The 23,990-nt window shown below is 44.0% G+C and overlaps 1 long non-coding RNA gene across 1 annotated transcript; it reads left to right on the forward strand.

Annotated features, from left to right (window-relative positions):
- The first annotated feature begins 203 nt into the window (after positions 1 to 203).
- On the forward strand, positions 204 to 22,843 carry LOC122462094. Its single transcript, XR_006284447.1, has 4 exons — positions 204 to 431; positions 9,990 to 9,993; positions 15,945 to 15,949; positions 22,831 to 22,843. It is a non-coding gene; the product is annotated as an uncharacterized LOC122462094 (long non-coding RNA).
- Positions 22,844 to 23,990: the final 1,147 nt, after the last annotated feature.

Raw genomic sequence — 23,990 nt, forward strand, 5'->3', positions numbered from 1 at the left:
AGTGCAGATGCAAATCGACGGTATTGGCTTCCAAGAGCTATCCTAGAGTGCTTCAATGTGACCGCTCTGGACAGCACTTTCAACTCCGATGCACTAGCCAGGTACACAGGAAAAGCCCGGGAACTTTTGAATTTCATTTCCTGTTTGGTCAGCGTGGCAAGCTCAGCAGTGCTCAGCAGCACAGGTGACCATGCAGTCCCAGAATCACAAACGAGCTCCAGCATGGAGCGAAAGGGAGAGGCTGGATCTGATTGCCGTATGGGGAGAAGAATCTGTGCAGGCAGAACTCCGATCCAAAAGAAGAAATGCAAATATATTTGCCAAAATCTTACAGGGCATGTTGGACAGAGGCTGCAACAGGGACACACAGCAGTGCCACGTGAAAGTCAAGGAGCTCAGGCAAGCCTACCAAAAGACAAAGGAGGCAAACGGTTGCTCCGAGTCTGAGCCTCATACATGCCACTTCTATGGGCAGCTGCATGCCATTCTAGGGGGGGACCCTACCACTATCCTATCACTATCCATGGACACCTGCCAGGGGGGAGTCTCACACAGCATGGAGGAGGATTTTGTGGTTGAGGAAGAGGAGGAGGAGGAGGAGAATGCACAGCAGACAAGCGGTGAATCCGTTCTCCCCGGCAGCCAGGACCTTTTCATCACCCTGGAGCCAATACTCTCCCAAGCCGGGATCCCCGACCCTGAAGCCGGAGAAGGCACCTCTGGTGAGTGCACATTTGTAACTACAGTACAGGGTTTAAAAGCAATAGTGTTCATGGTCACCTGGTTGAAACAGGGGAATTTTTGTAAGGGAACAGTAAAAGGACCCCGTTCACGCTGGGCTGTTTGCGCTTGGCTAAAAAGGATCATCCCTGAGAATAGCCAGGCGGCGGGGGGGGGAGGGGTGAAGGGATCATCCCGGAGAATAGCCACCCGGTGGGGTGGGGGTAGGTGTGTGCTGCACATCTACCCAAATACTGCAGCCCCTCCTTTTAAATGTAAAACCCAACCCATTGCTTGCTCTGGGAAAGGGGGGTGCTGCAGTTTGAAAACATTCCCACATGTTATGAAGGCATAAGAAGCCAACCCAGTTTTACTCTCCCTTTTTATCTCCCCCCAGGTGCAAATGTTTCTGCGCTCCCCCTATCATCTCTGTCCCTGAGGTTATCGCAGATTAGAAGGTGAAAAAAATGCACTTGTGATGACATATTTTCCGAGCTCATGCAGTCCTCCTGCACTGATAGGACACAGCTGAATGCATGGAGGCGTTCAGTGGCAGAGGCCAGGAAAGAATTAAGTGAGCGCGAAGAGCGGAGGCAGGATGCAATGCTGAGGCTAATGGGGGAGCAAACGGACATGATGAAGTGTCTGTTGGAGCTGCAGGAAAGCCAACAAGAGCACAGACCCCCGCTGCATCCATTGTATAACTGCCTTCCCTCCTCCCCATGTTTCATAGCTTCCTCACCCAGACGCCCAAGAACGCGGGGTCGGGGGGAGGCTCCGGGCACCCAGCCACTCCACTCCAGAGGATGGCCCAAGCAACAGAAGGCTGTCATTCAAACAGTTTGATTTTTAATGTGGCTACAATAAACAATGTGGCCTTGTCCTTCCCTCTTCCCCCACCCCACCTGGGCTACCTTGTCCAGTATCTCATTATTATTTTTAATTAATAAAGAAAGAATGCATGGTTTCAAAACAATAGTTACTTTATTTCAAGGGGGGGGCGGGTGGTTGGCTTACAGGGAATTAAAATCAACAAAGGGGGCAGGTTTGCGTCAAGGAGAAACACACACAACTGTCACACCGAAGCCTGGCCAGTCATGAAACTGGTGTTCAAAGCCTCTCTGATGCTCAGAGTGCCTTGCTGTGCTCTTCTAATCGCCCTGGTGTCTGGCTGCTCAAAATCAGACACCAGGCGATTTGCCTCAACCTCCTACCCCGCCATAAACGTCTCCCCTTTACTCTCACAGATATTATGGAGCACACAGCAAGCAGCAATAACAATGGGAATGTTGGCTGCACTGAGGTCTTACCTAGTCAGCAAACAGTGCCAGCGAGCTTTTAAATGTCCAAAGGCACATTCTACCACCATTCTGCACTTGCTCAGCCTATAGTTGAACTGCCCCTTACTACTGTCCAGGCTGCCTGTGTAAGGCTTCATGAGCCATGGGAACAAAGAGTAGGCTGGGTCCCCAAGGATAACTATTGGCATTTCAACATCCCCAACGGTAATTTTCTGGTCTGGGAAGTAAGTCCCTTCTTGCAGCTGCTCAAACAGCCCGGAGTTCCTAAATATGCGAGCGTCATGCATCTTTCCCGAGATCCTAAATATGCAAGTGTCATGCACCATGTTGATGTTGGTGAAACGTCCCTTTTGATCCATTAGTTCTTGCAGCACCATTGAGAATAACCCCTTGCATTTTATGGTCCGGTGCCAAGATGTGGATATGTGTTCCGTCTATCGCCCCACCACAGTTAGGGAACCCCATTGCAGCAAAGCCATCCAGTATGACCTGCACATTTCCCAGAGTCACTACCCTTGATAACAGAATGTCAATGATTGCACTGGCTACTTGGATCACAGCAGCCCCCACAGTAGACTTGCCTACTCCAAATTGATTCCTGACTGACCGGCAGCAGTCAGGCATTGCAAGCTTCCACAGGGCTATCGCCACTCGCTTCTCAACTGTCAGGGCAGCTCTCATCTTGGTATTTCTGCATTTCAGGGTGGGGGAAAGCAACTCACAGAGTTCCAGGAAAGTGGCTTTACGCATGCAAAAGTTTCGCAGCCACTGGGAATCATCCCATACCTGCAACACTATGCGGTCCCACCAGTCTGTGCTTGGTTGCTGGGCCCAGAATCGGCGTTCCACTGTATCAACCAGCCCCACTGCCGCCATGATGTCCCAATTGTCACAGCCAGTGCTTTCAGGAACGTCTATGTCCATGTCCTCATCAAAATCCTCTTTGTGCTGGCGACTCTTAGACCAGTTCTGTATATACTCCAGGATAATGCGCGAGGTGTTTACAATGCTCACACCTGCAGCGGTGACGGTGAGCTGAACGGGCTCCATGCTTGCCGTGGTATGGCGTCTGCACGGAAAAAAGGTGCGAAACGATTGTCTGCCGTTGCTTTCACGGAGGGAGGGGCGACTGACAACATGTACCCAAAACCACCCGCGACAATGTTTTTGCCCCATCAGGCATTGGGATCGTTACCCACGGTGCACTGCTTCATTAGTCGATGCTAGCCACAGTAATGAGGATTCACTCCGCTGACTTAATGCGCTTAGTGTGGACGTACTCAATTGACTGTATAAAATCGATTTCTAAAAATCGACTTCTATAAGATGGACCTAATTTCATAGTGTAGACATACCCTGAGCAACATAAGTTATACTGAAATAAGTGGTAGTGTAGACGTAACCTCACTGATGCTCACAGCCACATTCTCTTGAGAGTTAAGAACATATTATCCCAATTTTTAAGAAAGGGTGAGGGCCTGGGGCCCAATTCAGCAAATTTGTTCAGTCACTGAAGTCAAAGGGACTTAAAAATTAAGCATATGCTTAACTACTTTGGTGGATGGGGACCCTAGTCCTGTAAAGTGCTGAGCACCTTTCAGGATAAGCCTCTAAGGGTATGTCTTCACTGCAGAGTTAGCCCAGCCTTGTCTAGCCTGGGTGGAACATCCCCACTGCAAAGCTCTATCTGAGTCAGACCTGCATGGCTGTGTCCCTGGTGGCGCTGTACTAGCCCCTGTGCTGGACTGGAGTTCTGATGGCCTGTCCCATGGTTCTTTGCAGTACATAAACAGGACCACGCCATGAGTTCACTTGGAGGTGCTCTCCCTCTTGCCTAGCGTGGAGCTGCTGTCTGGCAGTGACATGAGAACAATGCTGTATGGTAATAACTTCCAAGTGGCGCTCCTTCTTATTAATGCAGACAGCTCTGAAGGCAAAAGCAAACTGCATTTGACAGCAAGCACTTTTAATGAGAATTGTCATTAAGGAATTCAGTCTGCAAACCACAAAGTGATTTGTAGTACACTAGGCTGACTTCTCTGCCTCTCCGTTTCTTTCCTGTCCACAAACCATGAAAGTGTCATGCTGGGTACATTTCCCCAGATTATGTGTCTTACTCACATCGCACCACAGCGTTACCAGAAGGCCGGTGTTAGCTTTTGGCCAAATGGCAGCTTGGGAGGAGGATTTCTTGGACGGCATCTCTGTTCAAATGCAGTGGAAGCAGAGCAGAAATGGAACAAGCAAATGTGGTTAGACACTGAGCCAGTGTAGGTGATTTACAGCGCAGAAGAAAGGAGGAGATAGACAAGAAATATAGTTCAGGTGGAAACATGGAATAGCATTGGAGGACTAACCGCACTCAGACTTGATTAGCCTGCATTCTCACTGCAAAGTGAGTGGGGTGCCAGCCCAGGCTAACGTGAAACACAAGCTCAAACCTATACCTTCAGCTGTGCCTGCTACCCCAGGCTTAATGCTCCTTCAACCCTAGGTTAGAGTTTTTTCTGTGTGGACAGAGGGAAGGCTGGGGCAACACCTGGGCCAGAGCGGCAGTGCACTCTGCAGTGAAGACATACCCCAAGGCCAGAAGGCACAAAAGGAGTTACGTGCCTAGAAAATCGCTGTGATTCACAAAGCCTGAGTTAGGCACCTATACAATGAATGCGGAGAGAGAGGTGCCTTAGACTGTGATTCACATGCTAGGCAGGGAGCCTCCTAAGCTAGCGAATGGGGGATGCTGACAAGAGGCATGTGTCTGAAGATAAGTGCCAGCCTGCAGGGAGGTGTCTCCCCCTGGTTGGGATTCTCAGTTGCAAACCCCCTGTTAGAGTTAGGCGGCCTGTGCTGTTTGCAGGAAGCTGAGAGGAGGAGAAGGACCGTCTTCATAACTTTTAGCCTAGGGTTAATGTACTCACCTGGGATGTAGGAAACCCTAGATTCAAGTGTCCTGCCTGATCCAATGACTCTAAGCATATATCCTCCTCCTGGGCTGTGGGGCCCAATCCAGTAGGCACCCTCTGAGCATGCCTACCACATTGGGCCCTGCACATAACTGAGGTGGAGGAATGCCTATCTTCCCCCATGTAGCGGGGTGGACACCCACTCGGGCCCAGAGGGGTTTAAGATAGCCCTGGGAGAGGGCTGGGGCAGGGGAAGAGCTGGGCTGATTGGCAAAGCAGCCGCAACTGGGCGCCACACCCCAAACAGACCCAGCGGGCCTTATAAAAGCCAGGGAAGACAGGAGCAGAAGAGAGACTCTCTCTAGTTTCTGAGAGGGTGGGACCTGGCTGCAGGGACCTAAGCAGAGTACCTAGATTGGAGCAGGGCTGGGGAAGGGCCTGAGAAGCTGGGGAGCTCCAGCCAGGAAAGCCCCAGGCTGTGGCCTAGCATTAGGCCCAACAGGTACTGGGATTGCAGGGGATAGCCCAAGGTTAGACAGAGGCAGCCGGTCTAAACCCAACCTTGCCTGTGATGAGTGGCTCATACTGCTGTCTACCCCAGGGTGTGTGGGTTAGCTGGTGACTAGCAGGAGCCTATAACTGAGGTGAGGTAGGGATACTGGGAGGGGGGAGACCCAGAACTGTGGGGTGCTGCCAGGGGGCAGCACCCAGTGAAAGGGGCACTGGGGTCCTGGGAGGGACACGGGAGCCAGCAGCAAGGTGAGACGCTGGCCTGAAGAAGGTGCTCTGGAGTCTGGAACGCTAATTCCCTGAGACGACCAGCAGGAGGCGCTGCTGGTGAGTCTGTGCCCGGTTACACCTGGATTTTTGAATCGCTCTGGGGCTTAGGTAGGATGTCTAGAGGGAGGCAGCAGTGCACGTACTCAGAGGCAGAAACAGGGGCCTAGGGAACTTTTATTTCAGAAACTTAGGCACTAAGTTTAGGTGCCTATAGGGCTCAGCAGGAGTTTTGTTGCATCACCGTGGTTCCCCAGACTGGGACCTAAGTGTCAGCTGCCCTGAGATAAAGGCCTTTGTAACACGTGTGAGCTATTTGGAGGTGAAATCCCAGTGAAGCCACTTTTAGTTTTACCATGAGGTAAACTCACCAAGGTCAGCCGCTGGACGGGGTGTAGAGCTGTTCCCCTCGCAGTAAAACTGAAGTGCCTGGGTTTTCACTGTATTTTTTACCTCATGCGCATTAGCTCCCTGAGGTAACAAAACACACCTTTTTTTTTAGCAGTAAAGACCAGGCCAAAGGGAGTAACTGGGAGAACTTGAGTTAAGAACTTGGGAGCTCTTGGCTTTCACTTTCATACATTAGACTATAACTGTCCTTCAAAATGAACCCAATAACGTTGAGGTACTTAGCAAGAAAAAAAAGCTCTCTCAGGAAATACAAGCCAATACTGGGAAGTGAAGGGAACAGGTACCTAAAGTGGTGCCCCATGTGACCTGTACATCATTGCTGAGCGTCCAAGAACAGCACTGTACTTTATCACCATATATAGTGGCTCTGGCAGAGAACACTAGCCAGCAGTAAATTAAGTATATAAAGATCTGAGTAAACACACCATAGAATATCAGGGTTGGAAGGGACCTCAGGAGGTCAACCCCCTGCTCAAAGCAGGAGCAATCCCCAACTAAATCATCCCAGCCAGGGATTTGTCAAGCCTGACCTTAAAAACTTCGAAGGAAGGAGATTCCACCACCTCCTAGGTAACGCATTCCAGTGCTTCACCACCCTCCTAGTGAAAAAGTTTTTCCTAATATCCAACCTAAACCTCCCCCACTGCAACTTGAGACCATTACTCCTCGTTCTGTCATCTGCTACCACTGAGAGCAGTCTAGATCCATCCTCTTTGGAACCACCTTTAGGTAGTTGAAAGCAGCTATCAAATCCCCCCTCATTCTTCTCTTCCGCAGACTAAACAATCCCAGTTCCCTCAGCCTCTCCTCATAAGTCATGTGTTCCAGTTCCCTAATCATTTTTGTTGCTCTCTGCTGGATGCTTTCCAATTTTTCCACATCCTTCTTGTAGTGTGGGTCCCAAAACTGGTCACAGTACTCCAGATCAGGCCTCACCAATGTCAAATAGAGGGGAACGAGCACGTCCCTCGATCTGCTGGCAATGCCCCTACTTATACATTCCAAAATGCCATTGGCCTTCTTGGCAACAACGGCACACTGTTGACTCATATCCAGCTTCTCGTCCACTGTAATCCCTAGATCCTTTTCTGCAGAACTGCTGCCGAGCCATTCGGTCCCTAGTCTGTAGCAGTACATGGGATTCTTCCATCCTAAGTGCAGGACTCTGCACTTGTCCTTGTTGAACCTCATCAGATTTTTTTTGGCCCAATCCTCTAATTTGTCTAGGTCCCTCTGTATCCTATCCCTCCCCTCCAGTGTATCTACCTCTCCTCCCAGTTTAGTGTCATCTGCAAACTTGCTGAGGGTGCAATCCACGCCATCCTCCAGATCATTAATGAAGATATTGAACAAAACTGGCCCGAGGACCAATCCTTGGGGTACTCCACTTGATACCGGCCGCCAGCTAGACATGGAGCCATTGATCACTACCCGTTGAGCCCGACAATCTAGCCAGCTTTCTATCATCCACCTTATCGTCCATTCATCCAGCCCATACTTCTTTAACTTGCTGGCAAGAATACTGTGGGAGACCGTGTCAAAAGCTTTGCTAAAGTCAATGAACAACACGTCCACTGCTTTCCCCTCATCCACAGAGTCAGTTATCACGTCATAGAAGGCAATTAGATTAGTCAGGCATGACTTGCCCTTGGTGAATCCATGCTGACTGTTCCTGATCACTTTCCTCTCCTCTAAGTGCTTCAGAATTGATTCCTTGAGGACCTGCTCCATGATTTTTCCAGGGACTGAGGTGAGGCTGACTGACCTGTAGTTCCCCAGATCCTCCTTTTTCAAAGATGGGCACTCCATTAGCCTTTTTCCAGTGGTCCAGGACCTCTCCTGGTCGCCATGAGTTTTCAAAGATAATGGCCAATGGCTCTGCAATCACATCCACCAACTCCTTTAGCAATCCCGGATGCAGTGCATCTGGCCCCATGGACTTGTGCTTGTCCAGCTTTTCTAAATAGTCCCGAACCACTTCTTTCTCCACAGAGGGCTGGTCACCTCCTCCCCATGCTGTGCTGCCCAGTGCAGTAGTCTGGGAGCTGACCTCGTTCGTGAAGACCTTACCAAATTTCTATAAACAAAAGGTCCCTTTCCCCAAGATTGTTGGAATTGTTTTTCTGAATTTAGACCGGGTAACATGAGCTACCAACTGCTTTAACAATCCTCTTTTGAATAAAATTCAAATTGTACAAAGGATTTATCTGTATCAACTAGCGGGTGAATTTTGACTGACTTATTTTACATATATGCAAAAAGACTGTTCAGTGTCGGAGGGAGAAATCTACACCTGAAGCTTTAGCAAGCTGCCAAAGAGTTTAACGTCTCATTTATCACGTGCAGTACTGACTCTGTATCAGATGCCCAATAAGACTTACATTCAGCATTTCTCTAGTTACTTTTTACATGATATTCCACTAGACTGTGATTTACTTTTTGCAAACTGAAATGTAAGCTATGTTCAGAGACTGACTATCATCACTGTGAATTGTCTTTGTGGTGGACAATATTTGGGTATAAATATTAATCAGTACCAGAATATGTTGCGTGGCACTTTCTTTTCTAAGGAAATGGCTTTTGTTGACATTAAAAATAAATGTCAGAGACTGGAACAGCCTAGCTATTGTAATAGTTCAAAAAGTTAGGCTGCCTGCTGACTCATTGTTAGGATATTAACAGAGCAAGATAAATGTTCCTTGCTTTGCAATATCTAATTGGGTTATTGATTGATTTGGAATTAATGTCAAGAAGGAGACAGGTGTTGATGGGGTGAGTGCAGTCATAGAAACTGCAGAGGGCTTGGCTCAGCAAGCAGTGGCCGGTGTTGATAAGCTACAGGGAAAGGATTTTTTTAAAAAACACAAGAGCAATGAAGCAGAGCAATTGGGCAGGGCAGCTTGTGAAAGCCCCGTACTAGTAGGTGAAGGAGGAAGACGTGGTTCTGCAACAAATGAAACCAAGTGAATCAGACATAGTGAATCAGAATCTACATGCAGTTCCATTCTGTTCTAATAAAAATGTGGAGATCAACAGATAGTCCTAATGTACGGAATGGTGCAGGAACAGAACTGGAGTGCAGTGGGAAGGCAATAACAGGCATCTACTTGATGATGATAGTAGCAGTAGGAGTAAAGTAATGGAAAGGTTTGTTCCATGTGGGTGTTGGTGACACACCAGAATTAATGTCAGCAGTCTTAGTGATGCTTAGATACTGTGGTGATGAGCACTGTAGGAAACACTAAAAAGATAGCTAGTACCCTTCAACATATCACTCACGATCCGGTGAGGCATCAGAATGTATAGCTGATATAACAAGTCTACTCTCAGATATGGTAGTTACTGACAGACTGGTTTAACCTGGCTATTTTTGGTGTCTTCAATTTTCTTTGTGCAATAAAAAATACAATAGGTAGGTATGAGGTGAAGGTAATCTTTTTTATTTAGCACATCTCCCCAGTATCATAGTTCTCCGAACTATGTAGTTCTTGTGTTTTGCAATACTAAACTAGCTTTAATACTGGCTTGGAGTGTAGATAAATATACTGAGTATATGGATTTCGCTCTGTTCCTGTCATTCTGTATGCATCTTTGTCCTGGAGTTCTGGTTTTTCACATGAGTAGTCTATCTCTAATATTGATTTGGAACATAAATAGATAGAAATCCATATTGTGTACTTTCAATCTCTGTACAATCTCTGGTGGTTTGGACTGTAGAAATTCATAAGGAGGAATTTCTCATGGACTATCTTTCCGTGTGTATAGAAAGAAATTACCTAGTGCATTGAAAGTGACCTATTGTAATATTTGTTTTTCAATCTCCCTATCACTATTTTAAAATCTCCCCTACTTAAACTCCTCCTTCTAAGCATCACAGCTCAGTTACTAACACTCCCAGTAAATTGACATAGGAGGGCATTTTCATAATGAGACATACCATCTGTCTTCCTTTCCCACAATATTTCAAATGGGCTCTTGCTTAAATACAAGTTTCTGAGTTTGCCTTTCACATAACGCTGCATGCTCATGGTAGAAGCACTGCAAAAATGTCAATCTCCCAGTTTTTCTGATGGCTAGATTGTAACTTTTTATTTTAACTCTACCTCTCAATCGGCCATGACCCACATGTGGGATACAATATGTGACAGACCCTCAAAATGAAGGACACAAAATATTATTCATGCAGGAAACTGAAAATGTTGTGGGATCCATTCCTTTGGTCTGAATAACCCTTTTTAGAATCTGAATATCATGATTCTTTTTCTTTATTGTTGATTTTTATTAGTGAAAGTGAGGGGACACGGAACTTGTTCGGAATGTAGGGGACATCTGAGAGGCATGATTCCAACTTAGTTACTCAGGTTCAAATGTGAATTGAGCCTGGATTCATTTTTCTGCCTTTCATGACTATATGTTTTCAGATTCTATATATAAATCCCAACTTTTCTGCAGACAATAAGTTAAAGTATAATGAATTCAAATTAACATATCATATAACCTGCCACTCATCTATTGTATCGTAACCATCCTTTTCTCCTGTTCTTTCTTGTCTAATATTATAGCTGATCTCCTCCTGGCTCCATCAGCCCCCATATTCTTGTTCTGGATCCATTAGTGTTCCAAATTCCTATAACTTTACCACCCTCTCATAATTTTGAGATGTTGTTTAGATTCCCAATAATATTCTAGGCACTTTATAGATTGTAATAACACTCGGTCTCTTCTCCCCCTCCCCCCCCCCCCGAAAAAAGCTTATGAGCAAGACACAAAGGATAATTACTTTATCAGGCATTTCATTTCCGCAGACTTGTGTGGGCACATGTGCAATTGTACCCATATTTTATAACTATATGGTTAATAAGCCCTTAACTTGTTCTCCAGAGTTTCAGTCTACTCAACATTTTTTCCTTGCCTTTTCTGGTATTGACTGTGCTGTTTGTAATCCATCTGGTTACATTAATAGGATTTATTTTCCTAATAGGCTTCCTTTTAATTTTATTAATCACTGTTAGTTTCCTTATCAGATCATCCTTTTGCTGTTCCTTACTACTTCCTCTCCATCAGAATTAGTCTTAGTATTTTGAATGTTCTCTTATTCTCTCCTTGGATATTCGCCCCAGAGCTCACCTCCACTCCACCCTCTCACATTAGTCAGACTATTAAAATTATGCTCCTTTATAAGTAAACACCAAGATAGTATTACATTTGGTGGTTGTTCTCATGATCAACCCTCAGAATCGCCCCCTGTCTGTGCAGAAAGGAAGTAGTGCCACCAACACCCCTCCCATGCTGCTCATGGATGTCCTTATGCTGGAGCTCCATGTGTATCGAGCTCTGTGGGGAATTCAGGAACAGGATGGGGGCAAGAGGAGGTACATAAGAACATAAGAATGGCCATACTGGGTCAGACCAAAGGTCCATCCAGCCCAGTATCCTGTCTACCGACAGTGGCCAATGCCAGGTGCCCCAGAGGGAGTGAACCTAACAGGTAATGATCTCTCTCCTGCCATCCATCTCCACCGTCTGACAAACAGAGGCTAGGGACACCATTCCTTACCCATCCTGGCTAATAGCCATTAATGGACTTAAACTCCATGAACTTATCTAGTTCTCTTTTAAACCCTGTTATAATCCTAGCCTTCACAACTTCCTCAGGCAAGGAGTTCCACAGGTAGACTATGTGCTGTGTGAAGAAGAACTTCCTTTTATTTGTTTTAAACCTGCTGCCCTTTAATTTCATTTGGTGGCCCCTAGTTCTTATATTATGGGAACAAGTAAATAACTTTTCCTTATTCACTTTTTCCACACCACTCATGATTTTATATACCTCTATCATATCCCCCCTTAGTCTCCTCTTTCCCAAGCTGAAAAGTCCTAGCCTCTTTAATCTCTCCTCATATGAGACCTGTTCCAAACCCCTAATCGTTTTAGTTGCCCTTCTCTGAACCTTTTCTAATACCAGTATATCTTTTTTGAGATGAAAAGACCACATCTGTACGCAGTATTCAAGATGTGGGCATACTATGGATTTATATAAGGGCAATAAGATATTCTCCATCTTATTCTCTATCCCATTTTTAATGGTTCCTAACATCCTGTTCGCTTTTTTGACTGCTGCTGCACACTGCGTGGATGTCTTCAGAGAACTATCCACTATGACTCCAAGACCTTTCTCCTGATTAGTTGTAGCTAAATTAGCCCCCATCATACTATATGTATAGTTGGGGTTATTTTTTCCAATGTGCATTACTTTACATTTATCCACATTAAATTTCATTTGCCATTTTGTTACCCAATCCCTTAGTTTTGTGAGATCTTTTTGAGGTTCTTCAGTCTGCTTTGGTCTTAGATATCTTGAGCAGTTTAGTGTCGTCTGCAAACTTTGCCACCTCACTGTTTACCCCTTTCTCCATTTAGAATATAGGAGGTGCTGTGCTCCACAGCACTATTCTATGCAGGGCTCAGGATTTCTTTGTGGAAGTGCAAGAGGCAGTTAATACAGGCTGGAGCTGTCACCTCTCTCTAGAGCCCCTCTGTGGATCCCACTGCACGCTATCAGGGGAAGATCCAAGTCCAGCCAATCTTGCTGGATCTGTTCTGCCAAATCAAGTGAGCCAACAGCAGAGCAACTGTCCCACCAGATAGCTGTTGTCTTCTCATGGATGGATGCTCCTTTCACTAGGAATTCCAAGGAGCCATGGGGCTGGATCAGGGTGCAGCTGCCAAAGTTTATAGCCCTCCAACCATCTTCTAATGGAGAGAAAAGTTCCAGGAAATCGATCATCTTCTGTCACTTTCAGCCATAATCCCTTCTAGCAGGGGCAGGGGCAAATAGCTGGGAAAAGGAGAGGGATTTCAATAGGCAGGGAAAAGTGGCTTTTTCTCTGACTGGTACAATACCAAACTCAGCATATGGCTCTTCTACATCGGTTAAGACCCAGGAAGGCCTGGATAATGTAGGTGCCTGCTTATAGTTCTATCCATTCCTTTTTGGGCTGACATTTTCCATGCCCTTTGACTTCTCTCAGCCCTAAAGGTTTGTTTTTGTTTTTGATAGTTGCAGCAAAAAAATCCCTTAAGCAAAACTCAGTTGTGGCTACACTGGCTGAACCTATTTTGTTTGGTCAGATCTCTTTGAGAGCTAAGGAACAAGACAAGTTTGAAGGAAACGGCTTCAGTAGTTTTGAATTATGAGCAAATTATGTAAATTTGTGTGGTAAGGTTAGCTGTAGATACCAGTAATAGGTTTAACTGCTCAAACTCACCTAGCTCTGAACATTGAAAATACTGTTAAGTGCTTTAGCTTAATCTTCCAAGAACTTTTGAAGTCTGATAAACCTTACAAAGGCTTCAGGAAGTTAACAGCAGACGGGGCAGAAAGAGGAGAAATCAGTGAGGATGCCTGTCTGAACACCAAACTATACAGAGAATGGGTACAAGGTTGGAAGTGTGGCAGTTCTGAGTTGTGTTCCACTTTTGCCACCGACTGGCCTTCATCATCTTTGGCATATGATGCCATTTAGAAATATTTAATTAGACCTCATAACACATTATGAGACAAATATCTTTACCCTACTTATACAGACGTGAAAACAAAAGTACCAGAGAAGCTAAGTGAGTCAGCCAAGACCATGTTGTCAGAATTAGAATTGGCATTAGAAGACAGTACCAGTCTTACATTTACTAGACTGTAGTGTCTATAGATTCTAAAAACTATATAAGAAAGACATTTCATCTCCCAGCAGACAAGTGGGCCAGTGTCAGAACACTGACACAATATGTCTGAGTGAACCCACCTGACCTGCTTTGCCGAGGAAACTTGGTCAGAAAGAAGGGCAAACAGTGCTGCAGCAGCATCCAGCAGGATGCCTTGCAGTTTCCATACTGCTATAAGGTGATGGACAAATGGCAGACCAGCTCCTCCCTCTCTTCTGGGACCAGGTTTGTTGCCTTCAGCAATGGGGACATTGTGGCACATGCAATGTAAGACTGGCATGGCAAAACAGATACAGAAATGGTATGTGACTTGCTCATTTAAACATACATTTGTCACAGGTCTGGGAAGTCAGATCTCAGTACTAATCCTTAATCTGAAACTGACTTTCTGCGTGACCCTATTTAAAAAAAAAAAAGTTTTCTCCAGAGGAGCACTGGAACTTGTAGGCTGTGGTGATGAAAATTACATGGTGGTGTAAACACCGGGTTTCAAATATTTGGTCTCCCTAGAGCCAATCTAGGTAAAATTGGCTCAGGCTTTACATAGTTTTCTGCATGGCTCCAGGATGCTTCACAGTCAGGATTCAGACCAGAGCACAGCACAACTCCAGGAGCACCAAGAGATTACCCCCTCCAGTCTATGGATGGAGGTCACATCTTCATATTCATACCACTTCACCTCTCTGCAGCTTCAACAAAGCCAGCCACAAAGTGCTACTGTGACCCACTTACATGACACAGCTGGGGTAGATGGCGCAGCACTACATTAGCTTCAGTGAATTGGCTTGGACCAGACCCAGCAAGTAGTGAATGTCCCCCTTCCCAATAGCAAGCAATTAATATTCATCACAAACCCTTTCCTCTATAGTAGATATATGAAATCACTTGGCGAGTTTGCCATCGACTCTACTGCCAACACTATGCCAATGACACTCAGCTAGATAGCTGCATCTGTAGAAAATCAGCTAAGACCATCACAAACATGTCTTAATACTTACAGGAGATCACTGCTAGATGAAGAGCAGCTGGGGCATGCTGAATCAACATGGCCACTTGGACTGTGACTTAATTAGAACATTATCAGTGTAAATTCTCCTTAATAAGGATGAATTTAGCTTGTGCTAATGACTAAGTGGTCTTTAATGAGATGTAATAGGTTGAAACAGAGTTCATATATGGACAAACTTAGATGGCAAAATGTAACTACCAATGGAGAGAATCTCTCACAGACATGGAGTCAGTGAAAAGATGACTACTGTCTTCAGAGGAGCCCAATCCCAGAACTACTGAAGTCAATTGCAATCAACTTCAATGGGAGCAGAATTGGACCCTCTATCTTTACTCAGGCAAATCACACATTGACATCCGTGGAACTGTTTCTCTGAATTGAAATAATGAATTGGGGCGTTTATTGAGATACATATGGCACTCAGTAGTTTAAGTGCTGCAGTGAACATTCCTATTGTAGTGTCAATTTTTCAGGTCAATTGGAACTTATGGCAGAGTTTGACCCAGTTACTGTCGACACCCTCTGAGGCAATGAGATATGGGATTACTGCTAGGAAAGGGAATATAGAATAAAATGGAATCATTCTGCTAATGGCCTGTGAGCCTGCAAAAGTAATTTTTTACCTTATTAAAGAAAGCCAAGTATTATTCAGCACTTTTGGACTTCACTCAAGATCTGTCACCAAGAACAGATGCTAATTATCAAATATAGAAGCATTTCCAGAAATGCAGCAAGTACTGACGAGCTTTCTGGTTTGCATATCAATTATATTTTAGAATAACATGCACTATAACCAAAAGGAAAGAAATTATTATAGCATTTTATAAGGCCACACCTACAATACCACATCCAGTTTAAAGTACTTTATCCCTATAGGGATATACAAATTTTGGACAAAGAACCACAAGCAAGCGAACAATTCAGAGGTTTTGAGGGTCTGAGCTATGAATCATGCTTATGATTTTTTCACTTCTCTCTGGAGCACTGAAAGGGGATCATCCATTAGGATGAAATGGGTGTAATCTCAGGCAATTCAGTTCTCTTTTTTTTTTTTTTTAGGGAGCAGACATTGGTATTCCTAAATTCTTCTGTCTTCACATTGAGCAGCTCTGGTTTAATTCTTCCTTCCAGAAAGGATGTGGTGATTACCTATAATGGTCTAAGAGGATATTACACAGCAGGATCCAGGTTGGGAAGGCAGGGCTCTTCTGTTGAGTCATCCTGGTGTCAGGTGCTTGTCTATAGGTGAAGCATAATTACTGCTGAGTCACAGTAGCAGGTGCTAACTCCACTTGGGAGATAAGAGGGGTTGGAGTCTCTTTCAGAGACCGAAAGAAAGTGTGTCTGGGACATAGAGGATTCCTAATAACAACCAACCTTACTAAAGGTTTAGACTGGGATTTATGTGTGGTGGTTGTTACTAGAGTTACTATTAAAGTCAACCCTCTGGATGGGGTAAGATTTTCCTATATACATTATATGTATATCCTTTTTCCTGTCAGCAAAAAAGAGCCTGTGTTTTAGTTCCTGGGCTAAACTCCTGTCACATGATTTTAAGAAACCTTGAAGACTTAAAGTTACCGTTGGAACCTGAAAGATGACCACACACGCTTAGTTTATGCAGATTGATTCCAGAAAGGTTAGAAACAATACTCTAGTCATTAGTTCAGAAAAAAAGCATTAGTTTACTTTTGATGTATCTTGAAAACTGTACACCTCCTTTGTAGTTTCAAAGTGGTTTTATCAGTGAATACTACAACATGCTGATACTTGCTTTAAAATGTCACCTTAAATAAGAGGGCTTGTACCAAGTGGTGAATCACGATTGTTGGATCAGCAAAGAGCATTAAAATATCGTGAAAGGTCTGGTCTGAACTGCCAGAAACCTGTGATGAAAGATGAAAATTCTTCCCAGATCACCTTTTTGTGTGAGCTGTGCTGCAGGGATAGGGAGCTAGCATTATAGTAGGTGAAATAGTCATCCTACCAACGAAGGCAAGTACCAATTATATTAGTCAGATATTTGCTGGATGTTAGCTATCTCTCAATGCAATTTAGCACCTGTCAATATGGAGGAGAAACAAAAACACATGACTAACCAGCTCTTTACAGACTACCAACAAGTGGTACACATGCTGCAATTTGAGTTGCTGATCTAATCTATATGTTTATAAATAAATAAAATTCAACTCCTGTAGATCACTTAAGTTTTGTGGGAGTGGAGGGAGATCCAATAGACAAACCTATGAAAAAAAACAACAACACTTATGCTTCTGTGAAAAAGACCAAATTCAAGTTACCAAACTCTCAAATCTACAGAGTGAATTAGACATCACTTCCATTACATCATTTGGATTGGAGATATTCTAACATATGTGGTAAATGCAAGAGGAATTGGAAGTAGGAAACATGGACCTGTGAATTCATATATGAGCATTGGGGAAAAAATAGTCAGTGCTATAGAAGAAATGTCTAGATTTACAACTTCCACTGGACTTGCATTAAATGGCATCAAAGACATACCTGTTACTTCCTCAGCAAACCACATCTTGATTAAAACATCATACTAGTGCTTTATATATATATATATATATATATATATATATATATATATATATATAAATAAACAAATCAATCTAATGTCCTGTATTTTTTTTTATTTTGGTTTCATGCTCATTTATATTTTATAAATTTTGCTCACATTTTATATAGATATACTCTTATGATTTATTTGTGGTAAATGATTTGATATAGTATATTGAGATAGTATTGATATGAAAGCTACTTACCAGCTTTATGTATAAAGAACTTAATGTAAAGTACTTTTAAAGATTGTCTCTGGGAATTGACATCTATTTACAACCAAAGTTTCATTAAAAAGTAAATTAAGTAAAGCCATACTACTGTATTAAAAAAGCCTTATTAGAACACTAACAATATTTGAAAGCCAACCAAATAAAAGTATAGATTCCACACACAGCCTTAGCTTTCACCCTCTCACACCACTATCAGAATACTCCTGTACGGCAACCCACTGTGCCACTAAAACATCACTTTCACATCACCAGTATTCATTACAAACCATCAACTTAAATAAAGATCCACAAGCTATCTCATATGGGACCCTAACCCCCACACACACATTCTGCTGCCACACACCTGCTAAGAATAATGACATCTCCTCTCTTACTCATCATATATGCTCCAGGAATAACTACTTCAGAGACATCATTTTGCAATGTGTTGTGTAGGCTAATTAACTCATCTGCAATCACTTTTCCAAATATATATTAGCTTTATACCACACCTACAGATCCCTTATTCACTTCCTGAACTAGTTTAAATAAAAACACCTAAGCGTGTGCACTCTAACATTATGCTTGGGTTACTCATTCACACAAATCAAATGCAGTATTAAATACATGCTAGGTGGGGATACAGGATGGAATTAAAGTTGTTTTTTGCAAACTGAATTTCCAGACTTCAAAACTTTTTTTAAAACCTTAACACACTGAGTATGAAAGGTGCTACATGAAAATTATTCTACCTTTTTATTTTAAAAATGGATACACATAGAAGATATACAATATATTACTTTGTAGACTTTTACTGAAGAATTTAGCAACGCAAGCAATTTAATTCTGTCAAATTAATTATGACCATATGAGAGATGAATACCATCTGATTGTGGTGATTTATTGGTGTTCATCCTTCCCAATGTGCGTTGAATCCTTTTGGCAGTGACTTAAGTCTCATCTGTTTCATCCTGGTACACATCTGCTCATAAGTGTCACATGTAGGTCAGAAACAGCTAGAGCCACAAACAAATCGTATGAAGCCAGATGGTTACTGATTGCATTCTGGGAAAGATTTTGGACAAACAAACTAATCATTTGCTCTGCTCTCATCAAAAGTATTTCCCTTTTCTAGAAATTTTCACCATATTTTTTAATGGCATTCAAATTTGGACAATGTAATCTCTCTTAAATGCTGCAGCTTGCTATTGTCAATGGTTTTTGTTATTTGTCAATTTCTCTTGCATCTCATGTAATTCACTGTAATAGATTGTTTTCATTTTCATCAAATTAAAGAGGACAAAAGGTGGCCACTTTGTGACAAACCAGAACCGAACTAAATTCTTCCACACTGAACTCCAAACTAAACCTAAAACCCATCACATTCTGATTCCTAATCCATGGGTTGCTTTGTATTCCTGAGCATAAAGTCAACCTGATAAATTCTTTATTTGACTTTTCCAGTGGAGCTAACGATAGCCATGTTCCAGCACTAGTGGCTACCGAAGTTCACATCTCTGTTCCTTCATAAGTTTATTATCTCTTGAAAGTATTTGTTCATAATATTATTGAATAAAATATTGTTATGCTATTGGATAACACATTTGTTTTATAGGCAGAAAGATAATTTTGGCTGTATGGACTAATCTACAAAATACTCCATCAGTTGAATAGATGGGGCTGTTTTATTTTAATTAGGATTACCCTTTATTTTAATCAGGATTACTACTACTTGTGGTTTTGATATTTTGGATTTATTTCTCATGTCTAAATGGTACACTTGACAGTACTAATTATGATCTAAGAATTATGTCAAATTATCATGTGATATAAAATGTGCCATTTCTATATACTGTAATATTCTTAATCAACTGGTAAATTCCAGTTGTGTTAATCATAATTTGCTGTGAAGTAATAAGTCATGTGCACTCAAAGACTGAAAACAATTTCAAGATGGCCATATATACAGAGTAAGATGGTAGGAAGATGATTTTTTCCCCATGAAAAATTTCACCAAAACCAATTTTTTCACAAATTTCTGTTTAGCTGAAAAGCTATTTTCCACTGAAATAATGTTTCAATGCAAAATGTATTATCAACTTTATTTTACACACATACATATACAGTGTTCATCTGCACTGTTGCAGGTAAATGTTACACACTGTTTAATTCAGCAGGTTTTAAATCCTTTGGTTTCCTAGATATATTTAAAAAAAAACAAACTTAACCATTTGTGATTATATCTACTATAATTTTAACCATCTAACACATTTTATAGAGGATGCTTTATCTAGCCCTTAAATGATACAGATCAAACTAGCAAAAGCTTGCTCATTAATTAGGTGTTTATAGCTTTTATTCAAAGTTATAGGGACACTAGCCTGAGGGACGAATGGGCAGAATTAACAGAATGTTATAGTAATGCAAACAAACAATCATATGGGTTCCTGGATCTCTGGAGTTAACAGCAGTGTACAGACAAAGGTGGATAGATATACATACAGATAATGTATGTACCACAAACAAAATACTCCAAAGGCAAATACATATGACTACATCAATACAGCTGGGTCTGCAATGAGGGTAATTGTGTTGGGGGGTGGGAGTCCAGTGCTTAGTTTGTGGCAGGGCTTAGCAGAGCTGAGCCCCAGCACCTTTAGGCCTGGCAGTTCATAGCCCTGGCACCTCTGGACTTGCTGCATCAGTTATGAATGTAAAAAAATGTCTTGAGCCCCAGCACCTAATTGCTTGAGCCCTGGCACCTTTTTCATTACAAATTAAGCACTGGGTGGGGGTCCATTGAACTCCACAGTCTCCAAACCCTCAGAGCCAGGTTTTATGGTTTCGTTTACATCTACTTAGGTATTCCTAGCCACGGGAGCCACATAGGTCCCCAAACCTTCCTTTGGCTCACCACCAGTGGCCTCTCCTTGTCATCTTGGAATTATCAGGTAGTTCCCATTCAGCAATTCTCTTCTGTGAAGCCATACATGGGATATAAATGCCATGGAGGGCTTTACAATGGCCTCCACACTTGAATGTATTTCACCCTACGTGAATAATTCAAGAGAGAATCCCCACCAGTCTTTCAGTTAATGTTTCTTCCCAATAACCCCCTCCCCGCCCCCACCCGCAGGGTAGATCTTCTTCTGGTACATGCACAGGGTGGGCAGAACACAAAGTACTAAGAAAGGGAGAAAAAAATCTGGTTGAGATGAACAAATTAAACTGGTTTTTAAATGCAAAACATAATTTGGGAAATTCTTAGTCATCTCTTGCACAAATGTTTGTCTTTTCAACACTGATACAGCTGTCTCTCACATTGGATTAGGGAGAGATAGAGGGCTCAGTGACATCAGGGGAAAGGAATGCAGACCTTATCTTGTGCTTACATTATCAGGCTTCAGAAGGGTGTGAAGATTGCCTTTCTATACGATGGGCCCATGGGCCCAAACCTGCTGTGTTCATTCATCCAAAATTCCCATTGACTTCACTGGGAGTTTTTCCCAAGTCATCTGTGCAGGATCAGGCCCCCACATTACGAAACCAGCTGCTTGCTATGTGCTGCATACTAACTGTGGCTCCTGCATTGTCACTAGAGACCAGGTGAAGTGTTCATTCATTTTCAAGGTTACAACTGCCTTCCCCTATGTTCAGGGCCAGATTAACTTTTTGTGGGCCTGGCACCAAACATATTTATGGGGCCATCCTGCGGAATGAAGAGGCCAGGAGCAAGAACACAGCGGGCAGTGTGGATGTGATTTAAATCATGATTTAAATCACAAGTTAGGAAGGCTCAATTTAATCATGGGTGTCTACATAAAAGTGAAAAGAAAAGGAGTACTTTTAGCACCTTAGAGACTAACAAATTTATTTGAGCATAAGCTTTCGTGAGCTACAGTTCACTTCATTGGATGCATTCAGTGGAAAATACCATGTTACCTCTGGAGACAAATCCACAGTCTGAGAACTGCAAAACTAAGCATCTCTGATGGGTATCTTCTAGACTGAGCACTGAGTCCCAGTGGATAGATAGAAAAATTAACCTAAATAATCTATACAAAAGCTCCTGGAACCCCATAAAATTGGGTCCCTAATACATGATCTATTAGAACTCATTTGCAAAACTTTTCTTAAACATTACATGAATATATTGTCTCATACTATAGAATTAGAATTTATAATCCCTATTCCATGATGAGATATAATGTATCTTAATTAAAACTATCTTTAAAAAAAAAATCTGATTTTTTAGGGAAAAAACTAAAGTAACTGACAGCTGGGCATGGTGAGGGGGAAGGACTGGTCCCCAGCTGGAGCGAGGCAGGGGCTAGGGGCAAGATGAGCACAGTGAGGCATGGGGGGAGGATTAGTCCCTGCTGACTGGAGCAAGACACAGGCTGGGGGCAAAAACACAGCGGGGCAGGAGCTAGGGTTGGTTCTTGGAGCAAGGGAGGGGCCATGTGTAAACTGCAAGTGCAGCAGGGCTGGGGAGCGGGTAAACAGGATCCCCGCCGCCCACATAAAGCGGGTACCTACCTTCTCCCCGGTTCTAGCCCATTCTCTTTGCCTCTCTCTGCACCGAGCTGAGGGTGCAGGGTCTGGGAGGGAGTTAGGGTGCAGGAGCAGGCTGGGGGTTGGGGTGCAGGGTCTGGCCAGGAGCTAGAATGAGGGAGGGGGCTCAGGGTTGGACAGGAGGTTGGGGTGTGGAGTGCTTACCTGGGGCAGCTCCCATTCGGTGCGAGGGGTGCAGGTGAGTATATGGGGGAGAGAGTGCAGGAGCTCCAGTTTGGTGCTTGGGGTGGGGGTGGGGATGTGGGGGGGGGTTGCAGAAGTCAGGGCAGAGGGCTGGGGGAATGTGAGGGGGGTGCAGGAGTCAGGGCTGGGAGTGTGTGAGGGAGGTGCAGGAGTCAGAGCAGGGGGGTGTGAGGGGCGGGCTGAGGTCATGGGGATGCTCCCAGCCCCCTGCCCTGAGTGGCTCACGGCAGGGGGCTCGAGGGGATATGCCCCGATTCCACCCCCTTCCCCAAGGCTCCGCCCCCGCCTCTTCTCCGCTTCCTCCCCCTCCCTCATGCCGGCAAACAGCTGATCGGCAGCAGGGAAAGGGAGTGAGAGGGGGAGGGGGAAAAGCAGCATGCTGGGGAAGAGGCGGGGAGGGGGGAGCTTGGGTGCCGGCGGCGCCTGCCCTGCAGCAGCAGGACAGAGACCCAGGAGCCGGCAGCACCAAGCTTCTGTCCCCACAGAAGAGAGCGGAGGGTGGAGAAGGGCGGCCGCCGGGGTGCGGGCCCGGTGTCATGGCGCCACTGGTGCCATGGTAAATCAGCTACTGCCTATTCCCTTTTTCCATGTGTAACCCCTAGTTTATGCTCATCTGTGCAATCAGCTAGGTCACCTTCTTGCTGAAAACCTCTTGGCCAATAAAGCATCCAAAAGTGGTCAGCTCAGATTTTTACAATTTTGCCCACCTTAAGCATTTCTATAGTGTCCATTGGGCAATCCCATTGTCAATTATACATAATCAGATCAAAGGCAAAATTCTGGCAGAATAAATTCTGGGAGGTTTGTGTTTAACTCTAGATTTGGAGGCACTATCCCATGGAAATAGAACAACAAAAGAAAGTGTTCCATCTTCTCTAGCTCTTTGAAACCTGACAGATCATTTGGTATTGCCATACATTCAATTTTCAGTGCCAAATGGTTTTCACTTAGTTTAATGGTTGCAAAGACGTGGCGTGCAGGCCTGGCCCCATTGAAGCCTATGAGAGTTTTGCCACTGACTTCAGTGGGACCAGGATTCCATTCATGATCATTAAGGTGTATATATAGGATGAGGAGCAACAGAGGGGGAGAGGAATTTAGATCTTATGGATCATTTTCAGAGTAAATGTATGGTTTAGAGCATGACAAACTCTAGTGAGACACAAGAAACTTTTTTTTATTAAGAATAAAGAGAAATAGAGCAGTAATGTACAAAATACGTTAAAGGGCAAAATACATTACACACAATTGGATGGGCAAAATGACCCATCCAGCACATGTGAACATTTAGCCCAGCGGTTCTCAAACTTCATTGCACCTTGACCCTTCTGACAACAAAAATTACTACATGATCCCAGGAAGGGGGACTGAAGCCTGAGCCCAAGTAGGGGGGCCTGAAGCCAAAGCCTGAGGACTTCAGCCTCTGATGGGGTGGCTGTAACTTGAGCCTTGCCGCCCAGGGCTGAAGCCAAAGCCTGAGCCGTGCCGCCCAGGGCTGAAGCCCTCGGGCTTTGGCTTCAGTCCCAGACAGTGGGGCTTGGGATTTCAGCTTCAGCCCTGGGTACCAACAAGTCTAACGCCAGCCCTGGCGACCCCATTA

This window comes from Chelonia mydas, chromosome 1, assembly GCF_015237465.2.
Source record: "Chelonia mydas isolate rCheMyd1 chromosome 1, rCheMyd1.pri.v2, whole genome shotgun sequence".
NCBI lineage: Eukaryota > Metazoa > Chordata > Testudines > Cheloniidae > Chelonia > Chelonia mydas.